Source organism: Coregonus clupeaformis, chromosome 16, assembly GCF_020615455.1.
Source record: "Coregonus clupeaformis isolate EN_2021a chromosome 16, ASM2061545v1, whole genome shotgun sequence".
Taxonomy (NCBI): Eukaryota; Metazoa; Chordata; class Actinopteri; order Salmoniformes; family Salmonidae; genus Coregonus; species Coregonus clupeaformis.
In genome coordinates, this window is record NC_059207.1 from 5556678 (window position 1) to 5574781 (window position 18104).

The following is an 18104-nucleotide window of genomic DNA, read 5'->3' on the forward strand; positions in this document are numbered from 1 at the left end:
GCCACTTGATTACTCTCTACGGTATTATTAGTCTTGGGCGTGATTAAAAACAAAACAACGCTTTGATAGTAGTAGAGACTCGGTTGGAAACACATGCAGCTAGGGGCCCCTGCGGGCTGATACGACATTTCATTAATGTTATATTCATTATAAATATTTATATGATACTGTTAGTCGCTCCAGATAAGAACCTCTGCTAAATTACTAAAAGGTAATGTAAATGTAAAATATTATTTTGAGGAACTAACTGTGGCTTGCTTTATTTAGAGTCCTACTGTAAGGACATGAATTCAGACCATAGCTTGGACCCTGGATTATTATTACTGGGTATTAAACAGTATCACAAGAAAAATAGAAGATAAGTCAACGGTACACAGACAGCTAACAGACAGCTAACAGACGGCTAACAGATGGCTAACAGATGGCTAACAGACGGCTAACAGACAGCTAACAGACAGCTAACAGACAGCTAATAGACAGCTAACAGACGGCTAACAGACGGCTAACAGACGGCTAACAGACGGCTAACAGACAGCTAACAGACAGCTAACAGACAGCTAACAGACGGCTAACAGACAGCTAACAGACAGCTAACAGACAGCTAACAGACGGCTAACAGACAGCTAACAGACAGCTAACAGACAGCTAACAGACGGCTAACAGACAGCTAACAGACAGCTAACAGACAGCTAACAGACAGCTAACAGACAGCTAACAGACAGCTAAAAAACAACTGATCTCCCTGTACTGTAAAACCTTATTCCTTCCTGTAACATGACGGGACGTTGACAGAAACAGCTCAACAGCTTTCTACTCAGGCTTCTCCAGATGTTGCAGTAGGATTGGGCAGTGGTTCCCAAACTGTGGGGGGAACTTGGTCTGGCTTTTTAGGAACTCAGTCAGGCTTTGAACTTACTTTTAACCCTCCCGTTGTCCTAGGGTCAAAATGACCCGCCACTGTGTTGAACCAACTTTATTAAATTTTTATATTTGTGGGATCATTTGTGAGAAGGAGGCAGTGAGACTTTAAAGAAAGTATCAATGCCTCCTTCTCACAAATGATCCAAAAAATATAAAAATTAAATAAAGTTGGTTCAACACAGTGGCGGGTCATTTTGACCCTAGGACAACGGGAGGGTTAAAAGTAATAGTATAATCCACAAGGTGCAATGTTGAACTTGGGTACTGCATGTCAGTCATTGTAGACCTTGGAGAGCCTGTCGGAATGGTCCATCCATATCAACTAGCTCATGTCAGCTAACGTTAGAAACTCATATAATAACACATTCAGAAATGCAAAAATAAATAAAATAAAAGACAGTAAAAAAAATAAGGTTTTGAAGTGTCTGTCCTGTATCCAGGAGACATAAGACAGCTCAGGAAATATATATATATATATATATATATATATATATATATATACACACTAATTTTAAACCCTTATTTTTGTTTGCACCTGCATAATTCAATTTATTTTGTATGGGTTACCTTCAGACAAGTCCTGTGACAAAACGGAGAATACCATCATGTTCATGAGAGTCTACCCTTTCCACAGTGGGGTCATATTGGGTTGTAGCTACAGACAAAAGCTGACACATCAGTGTTACTGACTTCGGGGGTTGTAGAGCAAAACGGAAAATGGATTTTGATGGGGATTTTTAAAATTATGTTTATTTAGATTGACACACGGTTGCGTCAATTGACTCTTAAGGATTTGTTTTGAGTCATTCGGATGTCACGTGAACACATAGAGTTGAAGTCGGAAGTTTACATACACCATAGCCAAAAACATTTAAACTCAGTTTTTCACAATTCCTGACAAAAAATCCTAGTAAAAATTCCTTGTCTTAGGTCAGTTAGTATCACCACTTTATTTTAAGAACGTGAAATGTCAGAATAATAGTAGAGAGAATGATTTATTTCAGCTTTTATTTCTTTCATCACATTCCCAGTGGGTCAGAAGTTGACATACACTCAATTAGTATTTGGTAGAATTGCTTTTAAATTGTTTAACTTGGGTCAAACGTTTCGGGTAGCCTTCCACAAGCTTCCCACACTAAGTTGTGTGAATTTTGGCCCATTCCTCCTGACAGAGCTGGTGTAACTGAGTCAGGTTTGTAGGCCTCCTTGCTCGCACACGCTTTTTCAGTTCTGCCCACACATTTTCTATAGGATTGAGGTCAGGGCTTTGTGATGGCCACTCCAATAACCTTGACTTTGTTGTCCTTAAGCCATTTTGCCACAACTTTGGAAGTATGCTTGGAGTCATTGTCCATTTGGAAGACCCATTTGCGACCAAGCTTTAACTTCCTGACTGATGTCTTGAGATGTTGCTTCAATATATCCACATAATTTTCCTTCCTCATGATGCCATCTATTTTGTGAAGTGCACCAGTCCCTCCTGCAGCAAAGCTCAGTTGGGATGGTGTTCTTCGGCTTGCAAGGAACCCTCTTTTTCCTCCAAACATAACGATGGTCATTAACGATGGCCAAACAGTTCTATTTTTTTTTCTGAGGTCTTGGCTGATTTCTTTTGATTTTCCCATGATGTCAAGCAAAGAGGCACTGAGTTTGAAGGTAGGCCTTGAAATACATCCACAGGTACACCTCCAGTTGACTCAAATTATATCAATTAGCCTATCAGAAGCTTCTAAAGCCATGACATCCTTTTCTGGAATTTTCCAAGCTGTTTAAAGGCACAGTCAACTTAGTGTATGTAAACTTCTGACCCTCTGAAATTGTGATACAGTGAATTATAAGTGAAATAATATGTCTGTAAACAATTATTGGAAAAATGACTTGTGTCATGCACAAAGTATATGTCCTAACCGACTTGCCAAAACTATAGTTTGTTAACAAAAAATGTGTGGAGTGGTTGAAAAACGAGTTTTAATGACTCCAACCTAAGTGTATGTAAACATCCAACTTCAACTGTATAAGACATGGCAAAATGTGTTGAATTGCTACTCACCTCTAACCTACACTGTCCTATCCTACCCTCCTCTACCCTCCTCTACCCTCCTCTGCCATACCCTATCCTACCCAATCCTACCCTACCCTCCTCTACCATACCCTATCCTACCCTCCTCTACCCTACTCTATCCTACCCTACCCTCCTCTGCCCTACCCTATCCTACCCAATCCTACCCTACCCTCCTCTACCATACCCTATCCTACCCAACTATATCCTACTCTCCTCTACCCTACTCTATCCTACCCAACTCTACCCTACTCTATCTTACCCAACTCTATCCTACCCTATCCTACCCTACTCTATCCTACCCTACTCTCCTCTACCCAACTCTATCCTACCCTATCCTACCCTACTCTATCCTACCCTACTCTATACTACTCTATCCTACCCAACTCTATACTACTCTATCCTACCCAACTCTATCCTACTCTCCTCTACCCTACTCCATACTACTCTATCCTACCCAACTCTATCCTACTCTCCTCTACCCAACTCTATCCTACCCTATCCTACCCTACTCTATCCTACCCAACTCTACCCTACTCTATCCTACCCAACTCTATCCTACCCTATCCTACCCTACTCTATCCTACCCTACTCTCCTCTACCCAACTCTATCCTACCCTATCCTACCCTACTCTATCCTACCCTACTCTATACTACTCTATCCTACCCAACTCTATACTACTCTATCCTACCCAACTCTATCCTACTCTCCTCTACCCTACTCTATACTACTCTATCCTACCCAACTCTATCCTACTCTCCTCTACCCTACTCTATCCTACCCTACTCTATCCTACCCAGGGTAGAGGAGGTTAGGATAGGGTAGGGTATGGTAGGATTGGTAGGGTAAGCTAGGATATGGTAGGGTATGTTAGGATTGGGTAGAGGAGGTAAAGGTAAGGTAGGCTAAGATAGGGTAGAGAAGGGTAGGGTAGAATATGGTAGGGTGGAGGGAGGGATGTCTGTTATACTTATACTTGTCCACATGTCCAGACCCGGGCTCAAATAGAATGTTCAGACCTGGCCTCAAATAGAATGTCCAGACCCGGGCTCAAATAGAATGTCCAGACCCGGGCTCAAATAGAATGTCCAGACCCGGGCTCAAATAGAATGTCCAGACCCGGGCTCAAATAGAATGTCCAGACCTGGCCTCAAATAGAATGTTCAGACCTGGCCTCAAATAGAATGTCCAGACCTGGGCTCAAATAGAATGTCCAGACCCGGGCTCAAATAGAATGTCCAGACCCGGGCTCAAATAGAATGTCCAGACCTGGGCTCAAATAGAATGTCCAGACCCGGGCTCAAATAGAATGTCCAGACCTGGGCTCAAATAGAATGTCCAGACCCGGCCTCAAATAGAATGTCCAGACCCGGGCTCAAATAGAATGTCCAGACCCGGGCTCAAATAGAATGTCCAGACCCGGCCTCAAATAGAATATGTTGAGTGTTTCATTAACCCTGTTTGGACATAATATACAGTGCCATGAAAAAGTATTCAGTCCCCATCCTGTTTTTCACATTAAAGCATCTCACAGCCTGGGACTTTAATACATTCGATTGGGGAGTCACACATTCTTCTTCACAGAGTTCCCCCCCAAAATAAAGAAAATATTAAACAATAGAATAATAAAATAAAATAAACTCATCCTCCTGGGTCAATATTTGGTTGAACCACCTCTGGCAGCTATTACAGACAGTTGTCTTTTCGGATAAATCTCTATTAACTTTGCACACCATGATGGAGCAATATTTGCCCATTCCTCCTTGCAAAATTCCTCAAGCTGTGTCAAATTAGTTGGGGAACGGTGATGGACAGCAATTTTTGAGGTCTTTCCGCAAATTGTTGATGGGTTTATGGTCATAACTCTGTTTCTTCATGTTAAGCCCACCTCTCCAGTCTGTCGAGAAGACCAGTGTTGATCTGGTAGCTTTGGATCTGTGTCCTGTTGAAACACAAACTTCTTCAGCAGTTTAATGTTTTTTTTGTATTATTTTAATTTTTTGTGCCCCACCATTCATCCTTCCATCAAACCTGACAATATTCCTGCTGCTGAGAAGCTTCCCCATAACATGATGCTACCCCCGCCATACTTTCCAGTGAGGATGTTGTTACCTGGCTGGTGTGCATTTTTTTTGAACATCATTGTCCATCGCTCCCTCTGACTTCTGTAACTCATTCGAAGTCACAGTTGGCCTCACTGTAACTTCCCTAAGAAGTGCCCTTCTTGTCCTAAGCTTAGAGGGGAGGTCTGATCTCGGCAGTGTGCTGGTAGTTTAGCATTTTTTCCACTTCTTGTACGATGTACTGCACTGAGCTCCGAGGAACGTTCAATGCCTTTGAAATGGTTTTGTACCCTTCCCAAGATTGGCGCTTGTCTTCCGTCTTCATTTTGATTATTTATTCTGAAAGTCTCCATACAGAGAGAGCGGCATTTATCCTCACAGATTCATTTAAAGCAGGTGATCCACACATTTCTTACACAGGTGGAGTCCATCAACAAATTGTGTGACTCGTTGAGGTAATATATTGCACCTGAGCAAAGTTAGGCTTGCAATTACAAAGGGTATTATTACTTTGTTTTATCTGATTATTTCCGTTTTTTGGTTTTAGTAAATTGTTGAAAGCTTTTGGAATGTTTCTTTTGATTTGACATGGTGCTCAAGGCTTTGTAGATCAGTGGGAAAAATCCAAATTTATTATATTTCAAATTCTAAATCTGAGACAACAAAATGTGGAAACATTTTTGGGGGCTGAATACTTTTCCAAGGCATTGTAGTACTTCACCAAAATGTCCATGGAAGTTCACAATGAAGATGACAACATGAACAGTACAGGCAAATGTAGGCTATAACTAAGATAATTATGTTATGCATATAACTGTGCATATCTGTTTGATTTAATGAGAAAGCTTTTTTAAATTAATTTACAAAGGAATACATTATGGGCCGTTTTACAGGTCTGACGACATGAATTCAATCTATCCGTGGAGGATAAATAGAGAGATGAAATGTAATGAAGAAATTGGAAAAGCAATCATAAAGACATTCATTTGCATACTAATTAAAACTGTGTAATAATCTGGGCCAATATTCTTTAAACCAGTGCTAGTATAGACAGTCATTGCTGTAATTTATTGAATCTATCTTCTTACAGTACAGTGCTGAGATGAATAACATATTAACCTGCATGGCTAACAAGCTAAACTCTGTACCACATGGTTGGGTGCACCAGGAAAAAAAAAAGGTAAACATGGATACTCTCTATTCTACTCTCTCTTCCTAATCTCAAAGACATTCATTGATATGCTCATCACATCTTGAATCAACATTCAGTCTGTTAATTGTGCGGCTTTATAACTCAAATCTGGTAGAGACAGATCTGGCAGTAAATCTAATTCATACTTACACAGTTTTAATGAATTCCTCCCTCTGACATTGCCGACAACATTTTGTAACCTGGATTTAGAGGAGATATTGGTCGGTAGTAAAAAAAACAAAAAAAAAACAGACACTGATTAAATGTTGACAGTTAGAATATGATGGGGTGAACGCAACTGTTCCCACAAGTTAAAAGAAGCTGGTTCTCGATCACTCATCTTTGATAACGGTTACATAAACGTTTTACTTGGTATGAATGTGATAAAATATTTTTTTTATCAACCTTCGTTGAATGGATAAGAGAGTCTGCTAAATGACCAAAATGTAAAATGTACGTTTTAGAATGGGGGCTCAAACAAAGCCCACCCAACTCAAACCTGTCTATTTAAAGCAAGTGTTGTTGACCCACATTTGCTCATTGTAACGCCCCTGTAGTCTTCTAACATTCAGCCGTAGCAGTTCCTTCCTCATTACAAGCAGATGCCTGTACCGTGAAGAGTATCCTTCAAACGGTACAATGGAAAGGTACAATCTGATATTTCAATATGTTGCTGAATGTGTTACGTCATGTAAAGTGTTAAACCAGAAAGCTGTTGTGTTGATTGTTATATTGAACTAGTTTAATCATTTCCTGTATTACAGAAAACAGTCTGTAGTGTTATCATGATTTTAACATCTGTTTTTTCTTAGAACATAATTGGAATTCTCTGAGGAGCAAAATATTTTTTTCTGGTGGTTAGTGAAAGTCTGCATGACATTTAATCACAGATTTCATCCCAAAAATCCCCAGAAAGGTTCAAACTGCTGTTTAGTCCCCGGCTGACTTATGCTACCCAGTCATCACCAGCATATTATCAGCCATATGTTCAAGAATTTCCCCTTAAAGTCTCTGAGATTAAATTAAGAAAGGGATTTAGCTTAGAAAGAGATCATTTCTACATGAGCCTCCATCCGCTCTCAATGACAGAGGGTCAAATCAAAGATTGTGTCCCAAATTCCTAGTATAGTGCACTATTTTTGAACAGGGCCCTATACACTTTATAGGGAATAGAGTGCCATTTGAGACGCACACAAAGTATTATTTTCTTCCATGTTAAGGAAATGATTTGTATCTCTTAGCCGGGTCTTAAAGGTAATTCTATACAAGCTGTGCCACGCTGAAAACCATAATGAATTTTGTAATCCTCGTCTCACTGATATTAATTATTATTTTCCCATGCAGAGTATATAACTAATCCATCTTATGAAGCCGGGACGATATTGGTTTTAGTAAAGGACACTGGTCAATCAGTGGATTATATGTGTAAATTACTTCCTCTGTCATGTATCATTGTACCTGGCTTATCTCCTTTCACTCTGTGCTTGTTGGCACCTAGAATGTCAGTTGAATACAACAATTTTAGTTGAATACTAGAATGTCAGTTGAATACTAGAATGTCAGTTGAATACAACAATTTTAGTTGAATACTAGAATGTCACTTGAATACTAGAATGTCAGTTGAATACTAGAATGTCAGTTGAATACAACAATTTCAGTTGAATACTAGAATGTCAGTTGAATACTACAATGTCAGATGAATACTACAATGTCAGTTGGATACCAGAATGTCAGTTGAATACTAGAATGTCAGTTGGATACCAGAATGTCAGTTGAATACTAGAATGTCAGGTGGATACTAGAATGTCAGTTGGAAACTAGAATGTCAGTTGAATACTAGAATGTCTATTGAATACTACAATGTCAGTTGAATACTAGAATGTCAGCTGGATACTAGAATATCAGTTGGCTACTAGAATGTCAGTTGAATACTACAATGTCAGTTGGATACTAGAATGTCAGTTGAATACTAGAATGTCAGTTGAATACAACAATTTCAGATGAATACTAGAATGTCAGTTGAATACTACAATGTCAGATGAATACTAGGATGTCAGTTGAATACTAGAGTGTCAGTTGGATACTAGAATGTCAGTTGAATACTACAATGTCAGTTGGATACTAGAATGTCAGTTGAATACTAGGATGTCAGTTGAATACTAGAGTGTCAGTTGGATACTAGAATGTCAGTTGAATACTACAATGTCAGTTGGATACTAGAATGTCAGTTGAATACTAGAATGTCAGTTGAATACTAGAATGTCAGTTGAATACTACAATGTCAGTTGAATACTAGAATGTCAGTTGAATACTAGAATGTCAGCTGGATTCTAGAATATCAGTTGGCTACTAGAATGTCAGTTGAATACTACAACATCAGTTGGATACTAGAATGTCAGTTGAATACTATAATGTCAGTTGAATACTAGAATGTCAGTTGAATACAACAATTTTAGTTGAATACTAGAATGTCAGTTGAATACTAGAATGTCAGTTGAATACAACAATTTCAGATGAATACTAGAATGTCAGTTGAATACTACAATGTCAGATGAATACTAGAATGTCAGTTAGATTCCAGAATGTCAGGTGGATACTAGAATGTCAGTTGGATACTAGAATGTCAGTTGAATACTAGAATGTCAGTTGAATACTACAATGTCAGTTGAATACTACAATGTCAGTTGAATACTACAATGTCATTTGGATACTAGAATGTCAGTTGAATACTAGAATGTCAGTTGGATACTAGAATGTCAGTTGAATACTACAATGTCAGTTGGATACTAGAATGTCAGTTGAATACTACAATGTCAGTTGAATACTACAATGTCAGTTAGCTACTAGAATGTCAGCTGGATACTAGGATGTCAGTTGGCTACTAGAATGGCAGTTGAATACTAGAATGTTAGTTGGATACTAGAATGTCAGTTGAATACTAGCATGTCAGTTGAATACTACAATGTCAGTTGAATACTACAATGTCAGTTGGATCCTAGAATGTCAGTTGAATATTAGAATGTCAGTTGAATACTAGAATGTCAGTTGAATACTACAATGTCAGTTGAATACTAGAATGTCAGTTGGATACTAGAATGTCAGTTGAATACTAGAATGTCAGTTGGCTACTAGAATGTCAGTTGGATACTAAAATGTCAGTTGAATACTAGAATGTCAGTTGGATACTAGAATGTCAGTTGGATACTAGAATGTCAGTTGGATACAATAATGTGAGTTGAATACTACTATGTCATTTGGATACTACAATTTCAGTTGAATACTAGAATGTCAGTTAGCTACTAAAATGTCAGTTGGATACTAGAATGTCAGTTGAATACTAGAATGTCAGTTGGATACTAAAATTTCAGTTGAATACTAGAATATCAGTTGGATACTAAAATGTCAGTTGAATACTAAAATGTCAGTTGGATACTAGAATGTCAGTTGAATACTACAATTTCAGTTGAATACTAGAATGTCAGTTGGCTACTAGAATGTCAGTTGTAAACTAGAATGTCTGTTGAATACTAGAATGTCAGTTAAATACTACAATGTCAGTTGAATACTACAATGTCAGTTGGATACTAGAATGTCAGTTGAATACTAGAATGTCAGTTGAATACTAGAATGTCAGTTGGATACTAGAATGTCAGTTGAATACTACAATGACAGTTGATAACTAGAATGTGAGTTGAATACTACAATGTCAGTTGAATACTAGAATGTCAGTTGGATACAATAATGTCAGTTGAATATTAGAATGTCAGTTGGATACTAGAATGTCAGTTGAATACTACAATTTCAGTTGAATACTAGAATGTCAGATGGATACAAGAATGTCAGTTGAATACTAGAATGTCAGTTGAATACTAGAATGTCAGTTGGCTACTAGAATGTCAGCTCGATACTAGAATGTCAGTTGAATACTAGAATGTCAGTTGAATACGAGAATGTCAGTTGGCTACTAGAATGTCAGTTGAATATTAGAATGTCAGTTGGATACCAGAATGCTAGTTGAATACTAGAATATCAGTTGAATACTAGAATGTCAGTTGAATACGAGAATGTCAGTTGGCTACTAGAATGTCAGTTGAATTGTCAATGCTGAGGTGTATGCGGCGGTGAAGTCAGGCGCAGGACACAGAGGATCAGTAACGACTACTTTACTTTCCAAAGTAAAATACGCACAAAACAAAAGCCTCCAAACACAAGAGGAGAAATGTACGTGGAGTGCGTAATAAACAAGATAGTAAATGCCGAACATACATACAAGAGACGCGGACAATAACACACAAAGGCAAACATAAAACAAGGGAACTTATATGGTACATAATCAATACAGAATATGAAACAGGTGTACCAACTAGACAATACAAGACAAACATCGAAACATCGAGCGGCAGTAGCTAGTACTCCGGGGACGACGAACGCCGAAGCCTGCCCGAGCAAGGAGGAGGAGCAGCCTCGGCGGCATCCGTGACATGAATACTAGATTGTCAGTTGGATACCAGAATGTCAGTTGAATACTAGAATGTCAGTTGGCTACTAGAATACCAGTTGAATACTAGAATGTCAGTTGAATACCAGAAAGTCAGTTGAATACTACAATGTCAGTTGAATACTACAATGTCAGTTGGATACTAGAATGTCAGTTGAATACTAGAATGTCAGTTTTATTCTAGAATATCAGTTCGATAGTAGGAAAGCAATTGTCTTACTTTCCAGGTCAGTGAAGTGTTAGTGGATGTTTGGTTTCAGGAGCTTCGCAGGTCCTGTGTCTACATCATTATCTAGGTCCAGACAGACTTGTGGTTTACTCAAAGTTTCCCATTCATGACAAGGCACTATAACGGACATTTCAGATACAGTCTGAGTACATCCCTCTGAGCAGATGGAAAATAGTTTTTTTCAACCCTTTGTTCTCAATCTGAAGGTGGATCATACACCAGGAGCTTTGCCTTTGCTGTTATTATAGCCCCTGAAACACAATGAGGCTTTACTGAACCATTATGGCTGAAAATCTGCTGGCGGTAAGATTTCATGTCTGGTCTGTGCCGCTCAGTGTCACAGCTTGTCTCACCTTACGGACAGATGTCGTTGAAATCAGCGACAGCCGATCACACTGATCCCCCAATAACCATGTGCGATGATCCTGGCGTGACAAGGAGCTGTTGGAAATATGTCCGTCAGTACCTCCAGCCGCCGCAGGCAGATGCACCGACAGACCCCTCGGAGCCTGGAGCCCAATCCCCCCACCCTCCTCTACCCTCCCCTGACTCTCCCTCTCCCTACCCCCACTGCCACCTGCCCCCTCCTCTCTTCCCCCTGACTCTCCCTCTCCCTATACCCCACCACCACCTGCCCCCTCCTCTCCCACCTCTCTCCCCTCCTTTCCCCCCCACTGTTCAATCACTCTCCGTGGTCTGAACCATTTCCTTATCCCTCCCCTAAGCCTCTTCATAGATAGACTTCCCTCTCTCATGTGAGTGTATGAGTATACAAAACTCTTTCCATGATATAGACTTGCTAGACTTTCCATGAGATAGACTGACCAGGTAAATCCAGGTGAAAGCTATGATCCCTTATTGATGTCACTTGTTAAATCCACTTCAATCAGGAGAGGAGACAGGTTAAAGAAGAATTTTTAAGCCTTGAGACAATTGAGACATGGATTGTTAAAGTGTGCAACTCAGAGGGTGAATGGGCAAGACAAAATATTTAAGTGCCTTTTAACGGGGTAAGGTAGTAGGTGCCAGGTGCTAGGTGCCAGAACTGCAATGCTGCTGGGTGTTCCGTACTCAACAGTTTCCTGTGTGTGTCAAGAATGGTCCACCACCCAAAGGATGTCCAGCCAACTTGACACAACTGTGGGAAGCATCGAAGTCAACATGGGCCATCATCCCTGTGGAACGCTTTCGACACCTTGTAGAGTCCATGCCCCGACGAATTGAGGCTGTTCTGAGGACTAAAGGGGGGGTGGGGGTACAACTCAAAATTAGGAAGGTGTTCCTAATGTTTGCTATACTCAAATCAAATGAAATGTTATTGGTCACGTTCACATATTTAGCAGATGTTATAGCGGGTGTAGCAAAATGCTCAGCGTATGTTGCAGTATACAGCAAATGGTGTGTACATTAGTAGGATAAAGATTTTCAACATTAACAATCAGCGCTATGTTATGGCCATATCTCTTTTTTTATACTGCATGTTGCATTGCATTATGGTTATGGGAGGAGTCACAAATCACACCTCTGTCTGTCTGTCTGTTGTGGCATCCCACTGGGCACAGACATTAGTTCAACGTGTATTTTTGATTCACATTTGGTTGAGTTGTTAATTAACATAAAATCGACAAAATAAATCACCATGTCACATTACATTTTTTGTTGTTGAAATGATTCAACCAAATTTTTGCCCAGTGGGACGCTCTGCTGTTTTTTCTCTAACGCCACCACGGACAGACGGACCATTCATCGGTATCAGTGGAGTGGAGCATTCTTTGGGATCCAGGCACAGAATTTCATCACCCCCCTGAGTCAAGCTGTTGTAGATCTGATCCAGGGCTTGGCCCACTCAGTCCTAACTCAACTGTGTTATACCATGATGTGTTATAGAAACTTCTCACAGGGGCCTTCACTGCCCAGTATTATGTGTTATATTATAGCAACTTCTCACAGTGTTCTGTGTGATATGTCCATCTGCTGTGATTCTCTCTCTCTCTCTCTCTCTCTCGCTCTCGCTCTCGCTCTCGCTCTCGCTCTCGCTCTCGCTCTCGCTCTCGCTCTCGCTCTCGCTCTCGCTCTCGCTCTCGCTCTCGCTCTCGCTCTCGCTCTCGCTCTCGCTCTCGCTCTCGCTCTCGCTCTCTCTCTCTCTCTCTCTCTCTCTCTCTCTCTCTCTCTCTCTCTCTCTCTCTCTCTCTCTCTCTCTCTCTCTCTCTCTCTCTCTCTCTCTCTCTCTCTCTCTCTCTCTCTCTCTCTCTCTCTCTCTCTCTCTCTCTCTCTCTCTCTCTCCTCTCTCTCTCTCTCTCTCTCTCTCTCTCTCTCTCTCTCTCTCTCTCTCTCTCTCTCTCTCTCTCTCTCTCTCTCTCTCTCTCTCTCTCTCTCTCTCTCTCTCTCTCTCTCTCTCTCTCTCTCTCTCTCTCTCTCTCAGCTTGCCAGGGTACTCACACAAAGCACCTTGGTAACAATAAATAAGTATTTGGTCAATAACAAAAGTTTCTCAATACTTTGTTATATACCCTTTGTTGGCAATGACACAGGTGAAACGTTTTCTGTAAGTCTTCACAAGGTTTTCACACACTGTTGCTGGTATTTTGGCCCATTCCTCCATGCAGATCTCCTCTAGAGCAGTGATGTTTTGGGGCTGTCACTGGGCAACACGGACTTTCAACTTCCTCCAAAGATTTTCTATGGGGTTGAGATCTGGAGACTGGCTAGGCCACTCCAGGACCTTGAAATGCTTCTTATGAAGCCACTCCTTCGTTGCCCGGGCGGTGTGTTTGGGATCATTGTCATACTGAAAGACCCAGCCACGTTTCATCTTCAATGCCCTTGCTGATGAAAGGTTTTCACTCAAAATATCACGATACATGGCCCCATTCATTCTTTCCTTTACACGGATCAGTCGTCCTGGTCCCTTTGCAGAAAAACAAGGTCATTCACTAGGTCCCCCAGTGTGGTTCTGGGATTTTTGCTCACCGTTCTTGTGATCATTTTGACCCCATGGGGTGAGATCTTGCGTGGAGCCCCAGGTCGAGGGAGATTATCAGTGGTCTTGTTTGTCTTCCATTTCATAATAATTGCTCCCACAGTTGATTTCTTCAAACCAAGCTGCTTACCTATTGCAGATTCAGTCTTCCCAGCCTGGTGCAGGTCTACAATTTTGTTTCTGGTGTCCTTTGACAGCTCTTTGGTCTTGGCCATAGTGGAGTTTAGAGTGTGACTGTTTGAGGTTGTGGACAGGTGTCTTTTATACTGATAACAAGTTCAAACATGTGCCATTAATACAGATAACGAGTGGAGGACAGAGGAGCCTCTTAAAGAAGAAGTTACAGGTCTGTGAGAGCCAGAAATCTTGCTTGTTTGTAGGTGACCAAATACTTATTTTCCACCATAATTTGCAAATAAATTCATAAAAAATCCTACAATGTGATTTTCTGAATTTTTTTCTCTCAGTTTGTCTGTCATAGTTGACGTGTACCTATGATGAAAATTACAGGCCTCTCTCATCTTTTTAAGTGGGAGAACTTGCACAATTGGTGGCTGACTAAATAATTTTTTTCCCCACTGTATGGAGGTGATTTAAAATGCTGATCTCAGAACATGTCAGCAGAGGTGGGGGTTGAGGAGTGGTGGTGGGTGTAGAGGGACTGGGGAGAGAAGATGGGGCAGAGGGAGTAAGGAGAGAAGGTGGGGGTAGAGGGCCTGAGGAATGGAGGTGGGGGTAGAAGAGTGGAGGTGGGGGTAGAGGAGTGGATGTGAGGATAGAAGAGTGAAGGTGGGGTAGAGGAGTGGAGGTGGGGTAGAGGAGTGGAGGTGGGGGAAGAGGAGTGGAGGTGGGGTAGAGGAGTGGAGGTGGGGGGTAGAGGAATGGAGGTGGGGATAGAAGAGTGAAGGTGGGGTAGAGGAGTGGAGGTGGGGTAGAGGAGTGGAGGTGGAGGAAGAGGAGTGGAGGTGGATGTAGAGGAGTGGGGGTGGAGGTAGAGTGGAGGTGGAGGTAGAGGAGTGGAGGTGGGGTAGAGGAGTGGAGGAGGGGCGTAGAGTAGTGGAGGTGGGGGTAGAGGAGTGGAGGTGGGGGTAGAGGAGTGGAGGAGGGGGGTAGAGGAGTGGAGGTGGGGGTGAAGGAGTGGAGGTGGGGGTAGAGTAGTGGAGGTGGGGGTAGAGGAGTGGAGGAGGGGGTAGAGGAGTGGAGGTGGGGGTGAAGGAGTGGAGGTGGGGGTAGAGGAGTGGAGGTGGGGGGTAGAGGAGTGGAGGAGGGGGGTAGAGGAGTGGAGGTGGGGGTGAAGGAGTGGAGGTGGGGGTAGAGGAGTGGAGGTGGGGGGTGGAGGTGGAGGTAGAGTGGAGTAGGAGGTAGAGGAGTGGAGGTGGGGGTGGAGGAGTGGAGGTGGGGGTGAAGGAGTGGAGGTGGGGGGTAGAGGAGTCGAGGTGGGGGTAGAGGAGTGGAGGTGGGGGGTGGATGTAGAGGAGTGGAGGTGGGGATAGAGGAGTGGAGGTGGGGGTAGAGGAGTGGAGGTGGGGGTAGAGGAGTGGAGGTGGAGGTGGAGGAGTGGAGGTGGGGGTAGAGGAGTGGAGGTGGAGGTAGAGGAGTGGGGGTTGAGGTAGAGTGGAGGTGGAGGTGGGGGTGGAGGAGTGTTCTGGTTTTTTTCTTGGACGACCATTCCATGTTGATGAAAATATGTTCTGAATTTTTGGATTATTGTTATTAGAAATGCGAGGACCTCCAGCCTCCCATGTTAGATTTGGGCTGATCCCCTGTTACAACACCACAGCTTAACCACATTTTTTACATATGGAGGTGATTTAAAATGCTGATCTCAGAACATGTCATTATGTTCACCACAACATTGGGGTTTAGATAGATGCACATATGAGGAACTGAATATTATGCACAGGTGGATGGGTAGAGGGACTGAGGAGTGGAGGAGGGGGGTAGAGGAGTGGAGGTGGGGGGTAGAGGAGTGGAGGAGGGGGGTAGAGGAGTGGAGGTGGGGGGTAGAGGAGTGGAGGAGGGGGTAGAGGAGTGGAGGTGGGGTTTGAGGAGTGGTGGTGGAGGTAGAGGAGTGGAGGTGGGGCTGGAGGAGGTGAGGTGGGGGTGGTGGAGTGGAGGTGGGGTAGAGGAGTGGAGGTGGGGCTGGAGGAGGTGAGGTGGGGGTGGAGGAGTGGAGGTGGGGTAGAGGAGTGGAGGTGGAGGTGGAGGAGTGGAGGTGGATGTAGAGGAGTGGGGGTGGAGGTAGAGTAGTGGAGGTGGGGGTAGAGTAGTGGAGGTGGGGGTAGAGGAGTGGAGGTGGATGTAGAGGAGTGGGGGTGGAGGTAGAGTAGTGGAGGTGGGGGTAGAGTAGTGGAGGTGGGGGTTGAGGAGTGGTGGTGGGGGTAGAGGGACTGGGGAGTGTAGGTGGCAGAAGAGGGACTGAGGAGTGGAGGTGGGGGTAGAGGAGTGGAGGTGGGGTAGAGTAGTGGAGGTGGAGTCTCTCTCTCTCTCTCTCTCTCGCTCTCTCTCTCTCTCTCTCTCTCTCTCTCTCTCTCTCTCTCTCTCTCTCTCTCTCTCTCTCTCAGCTTGCCAGGGTACTCACACAAAGCAGAGCACCTTGGTAACAAAAAGGTGTTGCATTGAGGGAATTTTTAATGTTCGCATGTGAACATCTCTGACCTGGTTTTGTGTTCTGGTTTCTTTCTTGGACGACCATTCCATGTTGATGAAAATATGTTCTGAATTTTTGGATTATTGTTATTAGAAATGCGAGGACCTCCAGCCTCCCATGTTAGATTTGGGCTGATCCCCTGTTACAACACCACAGCTTAACCACATTTTTTACATATGGAGGTGATTTAAAATGCTGATCTCAGAACATGTCATTATGTTCACCACAACATTGGGGTTTAGATAGATGCACATATGAGGAACTGAATATGATGCACAGGTGGATGGGTAGAGGGACTGAGGAGTGGAGGAGGGGGGTAGAGGAGTGGAGGTGGGGGTAGAGGAGTGGAGGAGGGGGGTAGAGGAGTGGAGGTGGGGGTAGAGGAGTGGAGGAGGGGGGTAGAGGAGTGGAGGTGGGGGTAGAGGAGTGGAGGTGGGGGGTAGAGGAGTGGAGGAGGGAGGTAGAGGAGTGGAGGTGGGGGGTAGAGGAGTGGAGGAGGGGGTAGAGGAGTGGAGGTGGGGGTAGAGGAGTGGAGGAGGAGCGTAGAGTAGTGGAGGTGGGGGTAGAGGAGTGGAGGTGGGGGTAGAGGAGTGGAGGAGGGAGGTAGAGGAGTGGAGGTGGGGGTAGAGGAGTGGAGGAGGGGGGTAGAGGAGTGGAGGTGGGGGTAGAGGAGTGGAGGTGGGGGTAGAGGAGTGGAGGAGGGGGTAGAGGAGTGGAGGTGGGGTTGAAGGAGTGGAGGTGGGGGTAGAGGAGTGGAGGTGGGGGTGGAGGTGGAGGTAGAGGAGTGGAGGTGGGGTAGAGGAGTGGAGGAGGGGCGTAGAGTATTGGAGGTGGGGGTAGAGGAGTGGAGGTGGGGGTAGAGGAGTGGAGGAGGGGGTAGAGGAGTGGAGGTGGGGGTGAAGGAGTGGAGGTGGGGGTAGAGGAGTGGAGGTGGGGGTAGAGGAGTGGAGGAGGGGGGTAGAGGAGTGGAGGTGGGGGTGAAGGAGTGGAGGTGGGGGTAGAGGAGTGGAGGTGGGGGTGGAGGTGGAGGTAGAGTGGAGTAGGAGGTAGAGGAGTGGAGGTGGGGGTGGAGGAGTGGAGGTGGGGGGTGAAGGAGTGGAGGTGGGGGGTAGAGGAGTCGAGGTGGGGGTAGAGGAGTGGAGGTGGGGGGTAGAGGAGTGGAGGTGGAGGTGGAGGAGTGGAGGTGGGGGTAGAGGAGTGGAGGTGGGGGTAGAGGAGTGGAGGTGGGGTTTGAGGAGTGGTGGTGGAGGTAGAGGAGTGGAGGTGGGGCTGGAGGAGGGGAGGTGGGGGTGGAGGAGTGGAGGTGGGGTAGAGGAGTGGAGGTGGAGGTGGAGGAGTGGAGGTGGATGTAGAGGAGTGGAGGTGGGGGTGGGGGTAGAGGAGTGGAGGTGGGGGGTGGGGGTGGAGGAGTGGAGGTGGGGGGTGGAGGAGTGGAGGTGGAGGTAGAGGAGTGGAGGTGGGGGTGGAGGAGTGGAGGTGGAGGTAGAGGAGTGGAGGTGGGGGTGGAGGAG